We start from the raw sequence: 13,477 nt of genomic DNA on the forward strand, positions 1-13,477 counted from the left end.
AAGAGTGGGGTCGATTAGCCCAACTTCAAAACCACGGTCTTGTAACAACTCGGTAAGGTGGTCATACCACGCATGTGGGGCTTGTTTAAGGCCATAGAGTGCCTTATCGAGTTGATACACATGATCGAGAAAGTAGGTATCCTCGAACCCGGGGGGTTGCTTGACATAAACCAATTCATTAATAGGACCATTAAGAAAAGCACTCTTCACATCCATTTGTTGTAACTTAAAGTTATGATGAGAAGAATATGCAATCAACATGCGAATGGATTCAAGACGAGCAACGGGAGCAAAGGTTTCACCGTAGTCGATACCCTCGACTTGGGAGTAGCCTTGTGCTACCAAACGAGCCTTGTTGCAAATGATAATCCCATGGGCATCTTGCTTGTTCTTAAATATCCACTTGGTTCCAATGACATTGTGGTTCCCCGTCAGTCGTGGCACCAGTCTCCACACTTTGTTGCGCTCGAAGTTGTTGAGTTTTTCATGCATGGCATTGAGCCAATCCGGATCTTCGAGCGCCTCATAGACCTTGTGGGGCTCGACACAAGAGACAAACGCGTGATGCTCACAATAGTTTGCTAATTGTCTACGAGTGCTTACCCCCTTTCTTAAGCTTCCAAGCACATTCGTCATGAGATGATCCTTGGTGGAGAGCTTGGAAGCAACCTTGGCAGCACGACGCTCCAATTCCTCCTCGGGGGTGAGACGAGAAGTGGTCACTTGATCATCTTGAGCGTCGTCTTGAGCTTGTTCTTGTTCTTGAACTTGCTCGGAGGAGAGAACTTGACCTTGGGCATCACTTGATGTGTCAACACTGTCTTGAGCATGATCTTGCCCTTGGTCTTGTTCTTGAGGATGAGGGCCTTCATGTTGTTCTTCGGAAGCGTGTGGGCCTTGGGTTGGTGATGGCTCCACTTGAGTGGAGCATTGTCCTTCTCCTTCGGCCACAAGGGGTTCCTCAATGGGTAGGATAAAGCCAACACCCATTCTTCTTATGGCTTGAGGAGGAATTTCATCACCTACAACACAAGTGCCACTTTGCTCCACTTGGGAGCCGTTATTTTCATCAAACTCCACGTTACACGTCTCCTCAATAAGTCCTGTAGATTTATTGAGGACACGGTAAGCATGAGAGTTTGTAGCATAACCAACAAATATGCCCTCATAAGCTCTAGCTTCAAATTTAGACAACGGAACACCTTTCTTGAGAATGAAACACTTACACCCGAACACCCGAAAGTACTTGAGGTTGGGCTTGTTACCGGTGAGTATCTAATATGGAGTCTTGTTCAAGCCCTTGCGGAGGTAGAGCCGATTGGATGCATGACACGCGGTGTTGATGGCTTCGGCCCAAAAGTTGTATGGAGACTTGAACTCCGCCATCATGGTCCTTGCCGCATCCATCAACGTCCGGTTCTTCCTCTCCGCAACACCGTTTTGTTGAGGGGTGTAAGGTGCGGAATATTGATGCTTGATCCCCTCATCACTAAGAAACTCATCCAAGGTGTAGTTCTTGAACTCGGTGCCATTGTCACTTCTTATTGTCAAGATCTTTGCATTGTGTTGACGTTGTGCTTCATTTGCAAAGTCAATGACGGTTTGTTGGGTCTCACTCTTCCTCTTGAAGAAGTACACCCAAGTGTATCTTGAGTAGTCATCCACAATCACCAAGCAATATTTCCTACCCCCAAGACTACCAAAGGATGGCGGCCCAAAGAGATCCAAGTGAAGGAGCTCCAAAGGCCTCTTTAAGTAAATGATAGTTGTGGGAGGGTGAGCCTTCTCATGTAGCTTTCCTTCGATACAAGCACTGCAAGCACGATCTTTAGCAAAACTAACATTCGTTAGTCCACGGACATGGTCCCCCTTGAGAAGACCTTGCAAAGATCTCATATTGACATGGGCTAAACGGCGATGCCAAATCCATCCCACATCAACTTTAGCCATTAGGCATGTCGCGGTCTTAGTGGGTCGCTCCGAAAAGTTAATCACATATAGACCGTTCTCGACATGCCCAACAAAGGCTACTTTAAGAGTCTTTCTCCACAAGAGGGCCACGGTATCGATATCGAAGAAGGTGGCAAAGCCCATGATTGCAAGTTGACAAACGGAAAGTAAATTGTATGCAAGGGACTCAACAAGCATGACCTTCTTGATCGTGAGATCATGAGAAATGACTACCTTGCCAAGTCCCAATACCTTAGAAGATGAGGTGTCACCCCACTCGACATTGGTGGGCATAGATGGAATCGTGTGCACATCCACCACCAAGTCCTTGCTTCCGGTCATATGATTTGTGGCTCCGCTATCGAGCAACCATGATCCCCCACCGGAAGCAAACACCTACAAGAGATCAATGCTTGGTTTTAGGTACCCATTTTGTAATGGGTCCTTTGATGTTAGTAACAAGGGTCTTTGGAACCCAAATAGACCATTCAATGTACTCATGAGGGGAACCAACAAATTTGGCATATACATGCCCATCACTAGCCCGACATAACACATAAGAAGGATTAAAGTCACCAGCTTTGATGGGAGGAGTGGCATTGCCCTTTTTGACATAGCCACCCTTCGCATTGTTCTTCTTCTCCTTGGAAGCACTCTCTCCCTCCTTCACAAAGGTTTGCATGAGAGGAGGAGGTCGTTTGGTCTTGTCATTCTTCTTCTTGTTCCTGGACTCAGGCACGTACCCAATCCCTTCCTTGGCCACAACTCCCTTTTGGTTGGTCAAGAGGTCGTTGAGGGTCTTCTTGCCTTGTATGCAAGACGCAAGACCTTTCTCAAGTTGCACCTTTAGCTTAGCGTTCTCCTCAACAAGATGCACATGCTCACAACACGGGTTAGTAGCATTTACGTTATCAATTAACATCATACGAGGAAAAGTGGCTTTTTCCTTGGTTAGCTTTACTTGAAGTTGATCATGAGACTCTTTGAGGCTAGCATGAGAACCCTTCAAGACCTTGTGAACCTTGTCAAGTAGATCAAACTCCTCTTTGAGTCTAGCAAGATCAACCTCAAGTTCGGCCTTCTCGGATTTTAGCACACGAGACACAATGAGAGCATGATCACAATCTTTCTTTGACTTAGCATGATCAACGTTGTGTGACTCATCAAGAGCCAAACGAAGACCACGCTCTTCCTCAAGAGCATTGGAAAGATCCGAGATATCATCGGCATAGTCACGACTATGCCCTTCCATCTTAGAGATGGTATCTTCGTGAGCCTCGGTCATGTCATTGGCTTCACCAAGTTGTTCCAAGAGAGCAACAAAGTGCTTCTTGGATTTACCATTAAGTTTGCCCATAAAGGCATCAAACTCATTCACCTCCACATTAGCTCCCTCATGTTCATCAATGCTATCCGTCGAAGAAGGATGACTAATGATGGTAGTTTTGATGTTGGAGGTTACCTTGTTGGTGGCTTTAGCCATGAGGCACTTGGCTGTGATGCTCTCATTGGGTGAGTCAAATAGTGACACCCGTGGAGTCGTCGCAATGGCAACAGAGGCCATGGCAACCGACTCACCATCTTCATCATCGTCATCATCCTCATTGTACTCTTCTTGTACCACCAATGCCTTGGGGGAGTCTTCTTGGTGAAGTTGCTCTTGTTGGGGAATGATTTGGCCTTGTCCTTTCGGATGAGCTTGCCACCATTGTCTTCCCTCTTCTCATATGGGCACTCCGCAACAAAATGACTCACATTGCCACAATTGTAGCAAGTCCTTACACGTTGCTTGCTCTTCGGGCCACTTGAGTTGTTTTTGTTAAAGTTTGGCCTTGAGTTTTTCTTGCTCCAAAATTGCCTTGAAGCAAGTGCCATGTGTTCATGGTATGCATACTTTGTATCTTCGGGATTGCTCTCCTCTTCTTTCTCTTCTTCTTCTTCAACGTAGAGCTTGGCCTTCAATGCAAGGTTGGGCTTCTTTGCCCTTTGAGAATGAAGCACTGCATTGTCAGCGGTCTTTTCCAAAATGTTCATGGCCACAAACTCATCCAACACTTCGCTTGAGGTCAAAGTGTGGAAGTCCGGCCTTTGACGAATGACGGAGGACATGGCCTTGTGGTAGGGCATCATTACCTTGAGGAATTTGCGCTTGATCCAATTGTCATCTGTGTACTTTCTCCCGTGATCTCGGAGTGAGACCGCGAGTTTGGTTACTCTCCGATAAAGCTCATGAGGTTCTTCATCTTCTTTCTTTGCAAACTCATCGGCATCATCTTGCACCACTTCATAGTTGGAGCGTTGAATGCTTGCGCTTCCCCGGTAGAGTGAGACAACACAAAGCCATGCGTCTTTGGCCAAGGCGAAGGGCCGAAGATGAGGTAGATCTTCGGGTGGAATTGCATCTTGAATGATGAAGAGGGCATTCTCATTGAATTGATTATCCGCAGCTTCTCAAGGAGTGAAGTTGCTTGGATCATGCGGATAGAAACCTTCTTCAATGATTCTCCAAAGATTAGTGTTCACATGATTTAAATGACGTTTAAAGCGGTAAACCCAAGAATCAAAGTCCTCATTTTTCACAATCTTAGGGGGAGGACCGGCGTGATTCAAATGAGTGGAAGGAACCGGTCCACCATAAACAAGTGGTGGTTCCACATGAGCAAAGATGTCGGTGCCAGTCTTACCACTAGAAGAAGGAGCCTTTTCGCTACTAGCTTCCCCCTTATCGGAGGTAGCATACGTCACCTTGTCGGTGGGATTACCCACTTTCAATGGTGCGGTGGATAGTTTAAGCCCTTCAAGGTATTTAGTAAACATGCTTTCAACCTCGGTCATCATTGAGGTTTTCAATGTCTCCAAGGCCACATTGAACTCCTCACGAGAGATCGAGGTTCCCCCATCGCCCATAGACGAGATCGGATTCACACCAGAGTGTTCCTCCACACCGTCTACAGTATCAACCATACTCTTCAGACGGTAAAGTCCTTAAAAAAGAGACGAGGCTCTGATACCAATTGAAAGGATCAATATGGTTGACTAGAGAGGGGGTGAATAGGCAACTAACAATTTTTAACTTTTCTTTACCAAATTAAACTTTGCATCAAAGTAGGTTGTCTAGATGTGCAACTAGGTGAGCAACCTATATGATGCAATAACAACAAACAAACAAGTAAGCAAGAGAAGTAGCACTAAAGAGCTTGCACAAGCAAAGGTAAGAAATAACCAAGAGTGGATCCGGTGAAGACGAGGATGTGTTACCGAAGTTCCTTCCTTTTGAGGGGAAGTATGTCTCCGTTAGAGCGGTGTGGAGGCACAATGCTCCCCAAGAAGCCACTAGGGCCACCGTATTCTCCTCACGCCCTCACACAATGCGAGATGCCGTGATTCCACTATTGGTGCCCTTGAAGGCGGCGACCGGACCTTTACAAACAAGGTTGGGGCAATCTCCACAACTTAATCGGAGGCTCCCAACAATACCATGAAGCTTCACCACAATGGACTATGGCTCCGTGGTGACCTCAACCGTCTAGGGTGCTCAAACACCCAAGAGTAACAAGATCCGCTAGGGATAGGTGGGGGAATCAAAAATCTCCTGGTGGAAGTGTAGATCGGGGCCTTCTCAACCACTCCCGAGCAAATCAACAAGTTTGATTGGCTAGAGAGATAGATCGGGCGAAAATGGAGCTTGGAGCATTAATGGAGCTTGAGTGGGAAGAGGTAGGTCAACGGGGAAGAAGGGGACCCCCTTTTATAGTGGGGGCAACAATCCAACCGTTGCCCCACCAACCAGCCCCGCAGAGGGCGGTAGTACCGCTAAGGGGGGGCGGTACTACCGCTGAGCCAGCGGTACTACCGCTGAGCCAGCGGTACTACCACTGAGCCAGCGGTACTGCCGCTCCAGCTAGCGGTACTACGACGCAGAGGAGAGCGGCAGGGACCTGGACCTAGAGCGGTACTACCGCGGTGGTAAGGGCGGTACTACCGCTACGAAGTGGTACTACCGCCTCTACTGCCGCAACTAGTGCCGCAAAACCCGACACGATAAAAAGAGCCCTCAAGTCGAGGCGGTAGGAGCCAGACAGGCCAGCGGTAGTACAGCTGCGGAGTCACCGGCGGTACTATCGCTGCGGAGCGGTACTGCCGCTTGTGACCCCTCAGTGGTACTACCGCTGGGTAGCACGGTACTACCGCTGGGACCCAAACAAGAAAGAGAAGATCTCTCCGTCGAAGCTGAGGTCGAGGCGGTAGTGCCAGGCAGGCCAGCGGTAGTACAGCTGCGGAATCACCGGCGGTACTACCGCTGCGGAGCGGTACTGCCGCTTGTGACCCCTCAGCGGTACTACCGCTGGGTTGCACGGTACTACAGCTGGGACCCAGACAAGACACAAGAGAGAAGAGATCTCTCCATCGAAGCGAAAGAGCTCTGAGGGTGAGAAGCGGATGTGTATGTTTTGATTCCACCCAAGCAATACCCCAGCGGACCCCCTCTTGATAATACGGTGCCCTCTATGCAACTAATCCACCGAAAGAGAAACGAAAGAGCTACACCGTCTTGAATGACACTCCGAGGGGAAGAAATCGTCTCGTGCCAAGGATGAATCTCTGAAATACTCAAAGCACACGATTAGTCCGCAAACATGTTGTCATCAATCACCAAAACCACATCGAGAGAGATATGCCTCAACAACCAGGGTGTTACAGGCCCCCTGGTGAATCTCTTCCGCTGAGTATTTTTTATATATTTTGAAAACATCTTCCGTGAATTTTCAGGACTTTTGGAGCTGTGCAGAATAGGTCTCTAATATTTGCTCCTTTTCCAGCCCAGAATCCCAGCTGCCGGCATTCTCCCTCTTCATGTAAACCTTATAAAATAAGAGAGAATAGGCATAAGTATTATGACATAATGTGTAATAACAGCCCATAATGCAATAAATATCGATATAAAAGCATGACGCAAAATGGACGTATCAGTTTCCAATCTACAATTCTAGTTTACTATTTATTTTGCAATCTTTATTTTCCAATTTATATTACAAAAATACCAAAAATATTTATCTTACTATCTTTATCAGATCTCACTTTTGCAAGTGGTCGTGAAGGGATTGACAACCCCTTTATCGCGTTGGTTGCAAGGTCCTTATTTGTTTGTGCAGGTACTAGGCGATTTGTGTGTAGTCTCCTACTGGATTGACACCTTGGTTCTCAAAAACAGAGGGAAATGCTTACGCTACTTTGCTACATCACCCTTTCCTCTTCAAGGGAAAACCAACGCATGCTTAAGAGGTAGCATGCATTGCCCTTTCTCACCTCGAGAGTCGGTGCAAACTTCGCCGGTGCATCCATACCCCGTGATACGATACACTCTATCACACATAAGCCTTATTATATCTTCCTCAAAACAGCCATCATACCTACCTATTATGGCCTTTCCATAGCCATTCTGAGATATATTGCCATGCAACTTTCACCGCTTCCGTTTTGATGACTTGAGTATTAATTGCCATATTGCTTTGCATGATCGTAAGATAACTAGCATGATATTTCCGTGGCTTGTTCGTTTTTTGATATCTCTGCTATGCTAGATCATTGCACATCCTGGTACACTGCCGGAGGCATTCATATAGTCATATTTTGTTCTAGGTATCGAGTTGTAATTTTTATTTCTTTTGAGTTACAAGTAAATAGAATTGTGATGATCATCATTATTCATTATTAGAGCATGTCCCACTGAGGAAAGGATGATGGAGACTATGATTCCCCCACAAGTCGGGACGAGGCTCCAGACAAATAAAAAAAGAAAAGAAAAAATGAAAAAAGTGAGGCCCAAAAGAGCTCAAGAAAAAGAAAGAAAAGAAAAAAAGAAAAAAAGGAAAAAAAGTGAGAGAAAAAGAGAGAAGGGGCATGCAAATACCACACTTGTGCTTCAAATTAGCACCATGGTTTTCATATAGAGAGTCTCCTATGCTATCACTTTCATATACTGGCGGGAATTTTTCATTATAGGATTAGATGCACACCCACCTATTTTTCATATTAAGCTTTCATACACTTATAGCTCTTAGTGCATTTGTTGCATGGCAATCCCTACTCCTCGCATTGATATAAATTGATGGGCATCTCCATAGCCCGTTGGTTAGCCGCGTCGATGTAAGACTTTCTTACCATTTTTGTATTCTCAATATTTACCCCTATCATCATACTCTATTTCACCCATAGTGTTATATCCGTGGATTGCGCTCATGTATTGCGTGAGAGTTGAAAATGTTGAAGCGCGTTAAAAAGTATGAACCAATTGCCTGGCTGACACCGGGGTAGTTCATGATAAATACTTTGTGTTAAGAAGATAGAGCATGACAAGACTATATGATTTTGTAGGGATAACTTTCTTTAGCATTGATATTTTGAAAGACACCATTTTTTGTTGGGATGCCTGAGTATTGATGTCTTTATGTCAAATCATAGACTATTGCTTTGAATCATTCGTGTCTTAATATTCATGCCATGATTAGATATATGATCAAAATTATGCTAGGTAGCATTCCACATCAAAATATCTTTTTTATCATTTACCTACTCGAGGACGAGCAGGAATTAAGCTTGGGGATGTTGATACGTCTCCGTCGTATCTATAATTTTTTATTGTTTCATGCCAATATTATACAACTTTCACATACTTTTGGCAACATTTTATATGATTTATTGGACTAACCTATTGATCCAGCGCCCAGTGCCAGTTCCTGTTTGTTGCATGTTTTTTGTTTCACAGATCATCCATATCAAATGAAGTCCAAACGCGATAAATTTTTTACGTAGAATTATTTTGGAATAGTTGTGATTTTTGGGAGGTGGAATCAATGCAAATGGGGACCCACGGCCACCACAAGACACCTGGGCGTGCCAGGAAGCCTAGGCACGTGGTGGTGGGTTGTGCCCTCCTCGAACATCAGTTGGAGCTGGACTTTGGGCGCAAGGAAGCTTATATCCAGAAAAAAAATATGTTAAAATCTCAGCGCAATCGGAGTTACGGATCTCCGACAATATAAGAAACGGTTTTCAGCCAGATCTGGGGAACGCGAAACAGAAGAGGACAGAGGGATAGATCCAATCTCGCAGGGGCTCCTGCCCCTCCGCCGCCATGGAGGCCATGGACCAAAGGAGAAACCCTCCTCCCATCTAGGGAGGAGGCCAAGGAAGAAAAAGACGGAGGGGGCTCTCCCCCCCTCTCTCCCGGTGGCGCTGGAGTGCCGTCGGGGCAAGGATCGTGACGACGATCTAAAGGAAATATGCCCTAGAGGCAATAATAAAGTTATTATTTATTTCCTTATATCATGATAAATGTTTATTATTCATGCTAGAATTGTATTAACCGGAAACATAATACATGTGTGAATACATAGACAAACAGAGTGTCACTAGTATGCCTCTACTTGACTAGCTCGTTAATCGAAGATGGTTATGTTTCCTAACCATAAACAAAAGAGTTGTTATTTGATTAACGGGATCACATCATTAGGAGAATGATGTGATTGACATGACCCATTCCATTAGCTTAGCACCCGATCGTTTAGTATGTTGCTATTGCTTTCTTCATGACTTATACATGTTCCTATGACTATGAGATTATGCAACTCCCGTTTGCCGTAGGAACACTTTGTGTGCTACCAAACATCACAACGTAACTGGGTGATTATAAAGGAGCTCTACAGGTGTCTCCAAAGGTACATGTTGGGTTGGCGTATTTCGAGATTAGGATTTGTCACTCTGATTGTCAGAGAGGTATCTCTGGGCCCTCTCGGTAATGCACATCACATAAGCCTTGCAAGCATTGCAACTAATGAGTTAGTTGTGAGATGATGTATTACGGAATGAGTAAAGAGACTTGCCGGTAACGAGATTGAACTAGGTATTAAGATACCGACGATCGAATCTCGGGCAAGTAACATACCGATGACAAAGGGAACAACGTATGTTGTTATGCGGTCTGACCGATAAAAGATCTTCGTAGAATATGTAGGAACCAATATGGGCCTCCAGGTCCCGCTATTGGTTATTGACCGGAGACGTGTCTCGGTCATGTCTACATTGTTCTCGAACCCGTAGGGTCCGCACGCTTAAGGTTTTGATGACAGTTATATTATGAGTTTATGCATTTTGATGTACCGAAGTTTGTTCGGAGTCCCGGATGTGATCACGGACATGAAGAGGAGTCTCGAAATGGTCGAGACATAAAGATTGATATATTGGAAGCCTATATTTGGATATCGGAAGTGTTTCGGGTGAAATCGGGATTTTACCGGAGTACCGGGAGGTTACCGGAACCCCCCGGGAGGTATATGGGCCTTAGTGGGCTTTAGTGGAAGAGAGGAGAGGCGGCCAGGGCTGGGCCGCGCGCCCCTCCCCCCCTAGTCCGAATAGGACAAGGAGAGGGGGGCGGCGCCCCCCCCCCCTTCCTTCTCTCTCTCCTCTTTCCCCCTCCCGAATCCTATTCCAACTAGGAAAGGGGGGAATCCTACTCCCGGTGGGAGTAGGACTCCTCCTGGCGCGCCCTCCTCCTGGCCGGCCGAACCTTTCCCTGCTCCTTTATATACGGGAGCAAGGGGCACCCCTAGACACACAAGTTGATCCACGTGATCATATTCTTAGCCGTGTGCGGTGCCCCCTTCCACCATAATCCTCGATAATATTGTAGCGGTGCTTAGGCGAAGCCCTGCGACGGTGGTACATCAAGATCGTCACCACACCGTCGTGCTGACGAAACTATTCCCCGACACTTTGCTGGATCGGAGTCCGGGGAACGTCATCGAGCTGAACATGTGCTAGAACTCGGAGGTGCCGTAGTTTCGGTGCTTGATCGGTCGGGCCGTGGAGACGTACGACTACATCAACCGCGTTGTGCTAACGCTTCCGCTGTCGGTCTACAAGGGTACGTAGATCACACTCTCCCCTCTTGTTGCTATGCATCACCATGATCTTGCGTGTGTGTAGGAAATTTTTTGAAATTACTACGTTCCCCAACAGTGGCATCCGAGCCTAGGTTTTATGTGTTGATGTTATATGCACGAGTAGAACACAAGTGAGTTGTGGGCGATATAAGTCATACTGCTTACCAGCATGTCATACTTTGGTTCGGCGGTATTGTTGGACGAAGCGGCCCGGACCGACATTACGCATACGCTTACGCGAGATCGGTTCTCCCGACGTGCTTTGCACAAAGGTGGCTAGCGGGTGACAGTTTGTCCAACTTTAGTTGAACCGAGTGTGGCTACGCCCGGTCCTTGCGAAGGTTTAAACAGCACCAACTTGACAAACTACCGTTGTGGTTTTGATGCGTAGGTAAGATTGGTTCTTGCTTAAGACCGTAGCAGCCACGTAAAACTTGCAACAACAAAGTAGAGGACGTCTAACTTGTTTTTGCAGGGCATGTTGTGATGTGATATGGTCAAGACATGGTGCTAAATTTTATTGTATGAGATGATCATGTTTTGTAACCAAGTTATCGGCAACTGGCAGGAGCCATATGGTTGTCGCTTTATTGTGTGCAATGCAATTGCGCTGTAATGCTTTACTTTATCACTAAATGGTAGCGATAGTCGTGGAAGCATAAAATTGGGGAGACGACAACGATGCTACGATGGTGATCAAGGTGTCACGCCGGTGACGATGTTGATCACGTCGGTGCTTCAAAGATGAAGATCACAAGCACAAGATGATGATGGCCATATCATATCACTTATATTGATTGCATGTGATGTTTATCTTTTATGCATCTTATCTTGCTTTGATTGATGGTAGCATTTTAAGATGATCTCTCACTAATTATCAAGAAGTGTTCTCCCTGAGTATGCACCGTTGCGAAAGTTCTTCGTGCTGAGACACCACGTGATGATCGGGTGTGATAGGCTCTATGTTCAAATACAACGGTGCAAAACAGTTGCACACGCAGAATACTCAGGTTATACTTGACGAGCCAAGCATATACAGATATGGCCTCGGAACACGGAGACCGAAATGTCAAGCGTGAATCATATAGTAGATATGATCAACATAGAGATGTTCACCAATGAAACTACTCCATCTCACGTGATGATCGGACATGGTTTAGTTGATTTGGATCACGTAATTACTTAGAGGATTAGAGGGATGTCTATCTAAGTGGGAGTTCTTTAGTAATATGATTAATTGAACTTTAATTTATCATGAACTTAGTCCTGGTAGTATTAGCATATCTATGTTGTAGATCAATAGCTCGCGTTGTTTTCATATGTTCATTTTGATATGTTCCTAGAGAAAATTGTGTTGAAAGATGTTAGTAGCAAAGATGCAGATTGGATCCGTGATCTGAGGTTTATCCTCATTGCTGCACAGAAGAATTATGTTCTTGATGCACCGCTAGGTGACGGACCTATTGCAAGAGCAGATGCAGACGTTATGAACGTTTGGCTAGCTCAATATGATGACTACTTGATAGTTTAGTGCACCATGCTTAACGTCTTAGAATCGGGACTTCAAAGATGTTTTGAACATCATGGACCATATGAGATGTTCCAGGAGTTGAAGTTAATATTTCAAGCAAATACCCAAGTTGAGAGATATGAAGTCTCCAACAAATTCTATAGCTAAAAGATGGAGGAGAATCGCTCAACTAGTGAGCATGTGCTCAGATTGTCTGAGTACTACAATCGCTTGAATCAAGTGGGAGTTAATCTTCCAGATAAGATAGTGATTGACAGAATTCTCTAGTCACCATCACCAAGTTAGTGGAACTTCGTGATGAACTATAATATGCAAGGGATAACGGTTACAATTCCCAAGCTCTTCGTGATGCTAAAATCGACAAAGGTAGAAATCAAGAAAAACATCAAGTGTTGATGGTTGACGAGACCACTAGTTTCAAGAAAACGGCAAAGGGAAGAAGGGGAACTTCAAGAAGAACGGCAAGCAAGTTGCTGCTCAAGTGAAGAAGCCCAAGTCTGGTCCTAAGCCTGAGACTAAGTGCTTCTACTGCAAAGGGACTGATCACTGAAAGTGGAACTGCCCCAAGTATTTGGCGAATAAGAAGGATGGCAAAGTGAACATAAGTATATTTGATATACATGTTATTGATGTGTATTTTACTAGTGTTTATAGCTGTTGGGGAACATAGTAATTTCAAAAAAATTCCTATGCACACGCAAGATCATGGTGATTCATAGCAATGAGAGGGGAGAGTGTGATCTACGTACCCTTGTAGATCGACAACGGAAGCGTTAACTTGGTTGGTGTAGTCGTACGTCTTCACGGCCCGACCGATCAAGCACCGAAACTACGGCACCTCCGAGTTCTAGCACACGTTCAGCTCGATGACGATCCCCGGACTCCGATCCAACAAAGTGTCGTGGAAGAGTTCCGTCAGCACGACAGCATGGTGACGATCTTGATGTACTATTGTCGCAGGGCTTTGCCTAAGCACCGCTACAATATTATCGAGGACTATGGTGGAAGGGGGCACCGCACACGGCTAAGAATATGATCACGTGGATCAACTTGT

Source organism: Triticum dicoccoides, chromosome 7A (genome assembly GCF_002162155.2).
Source record: "Triticum dicoccoides isolate Atlit2015 ecotype Zavitan chromosome 7A, WEW_v2.0, whole genome shotgun sequence".
In the NCBI taxonomy this organism is placed as follows: domain Eukaryota; kingdom Viridiplantae; phylum Streptophyta; class Magnoliopsida; order Poales; family Poaceae; genus Triticum; species Triticum dicoccoides.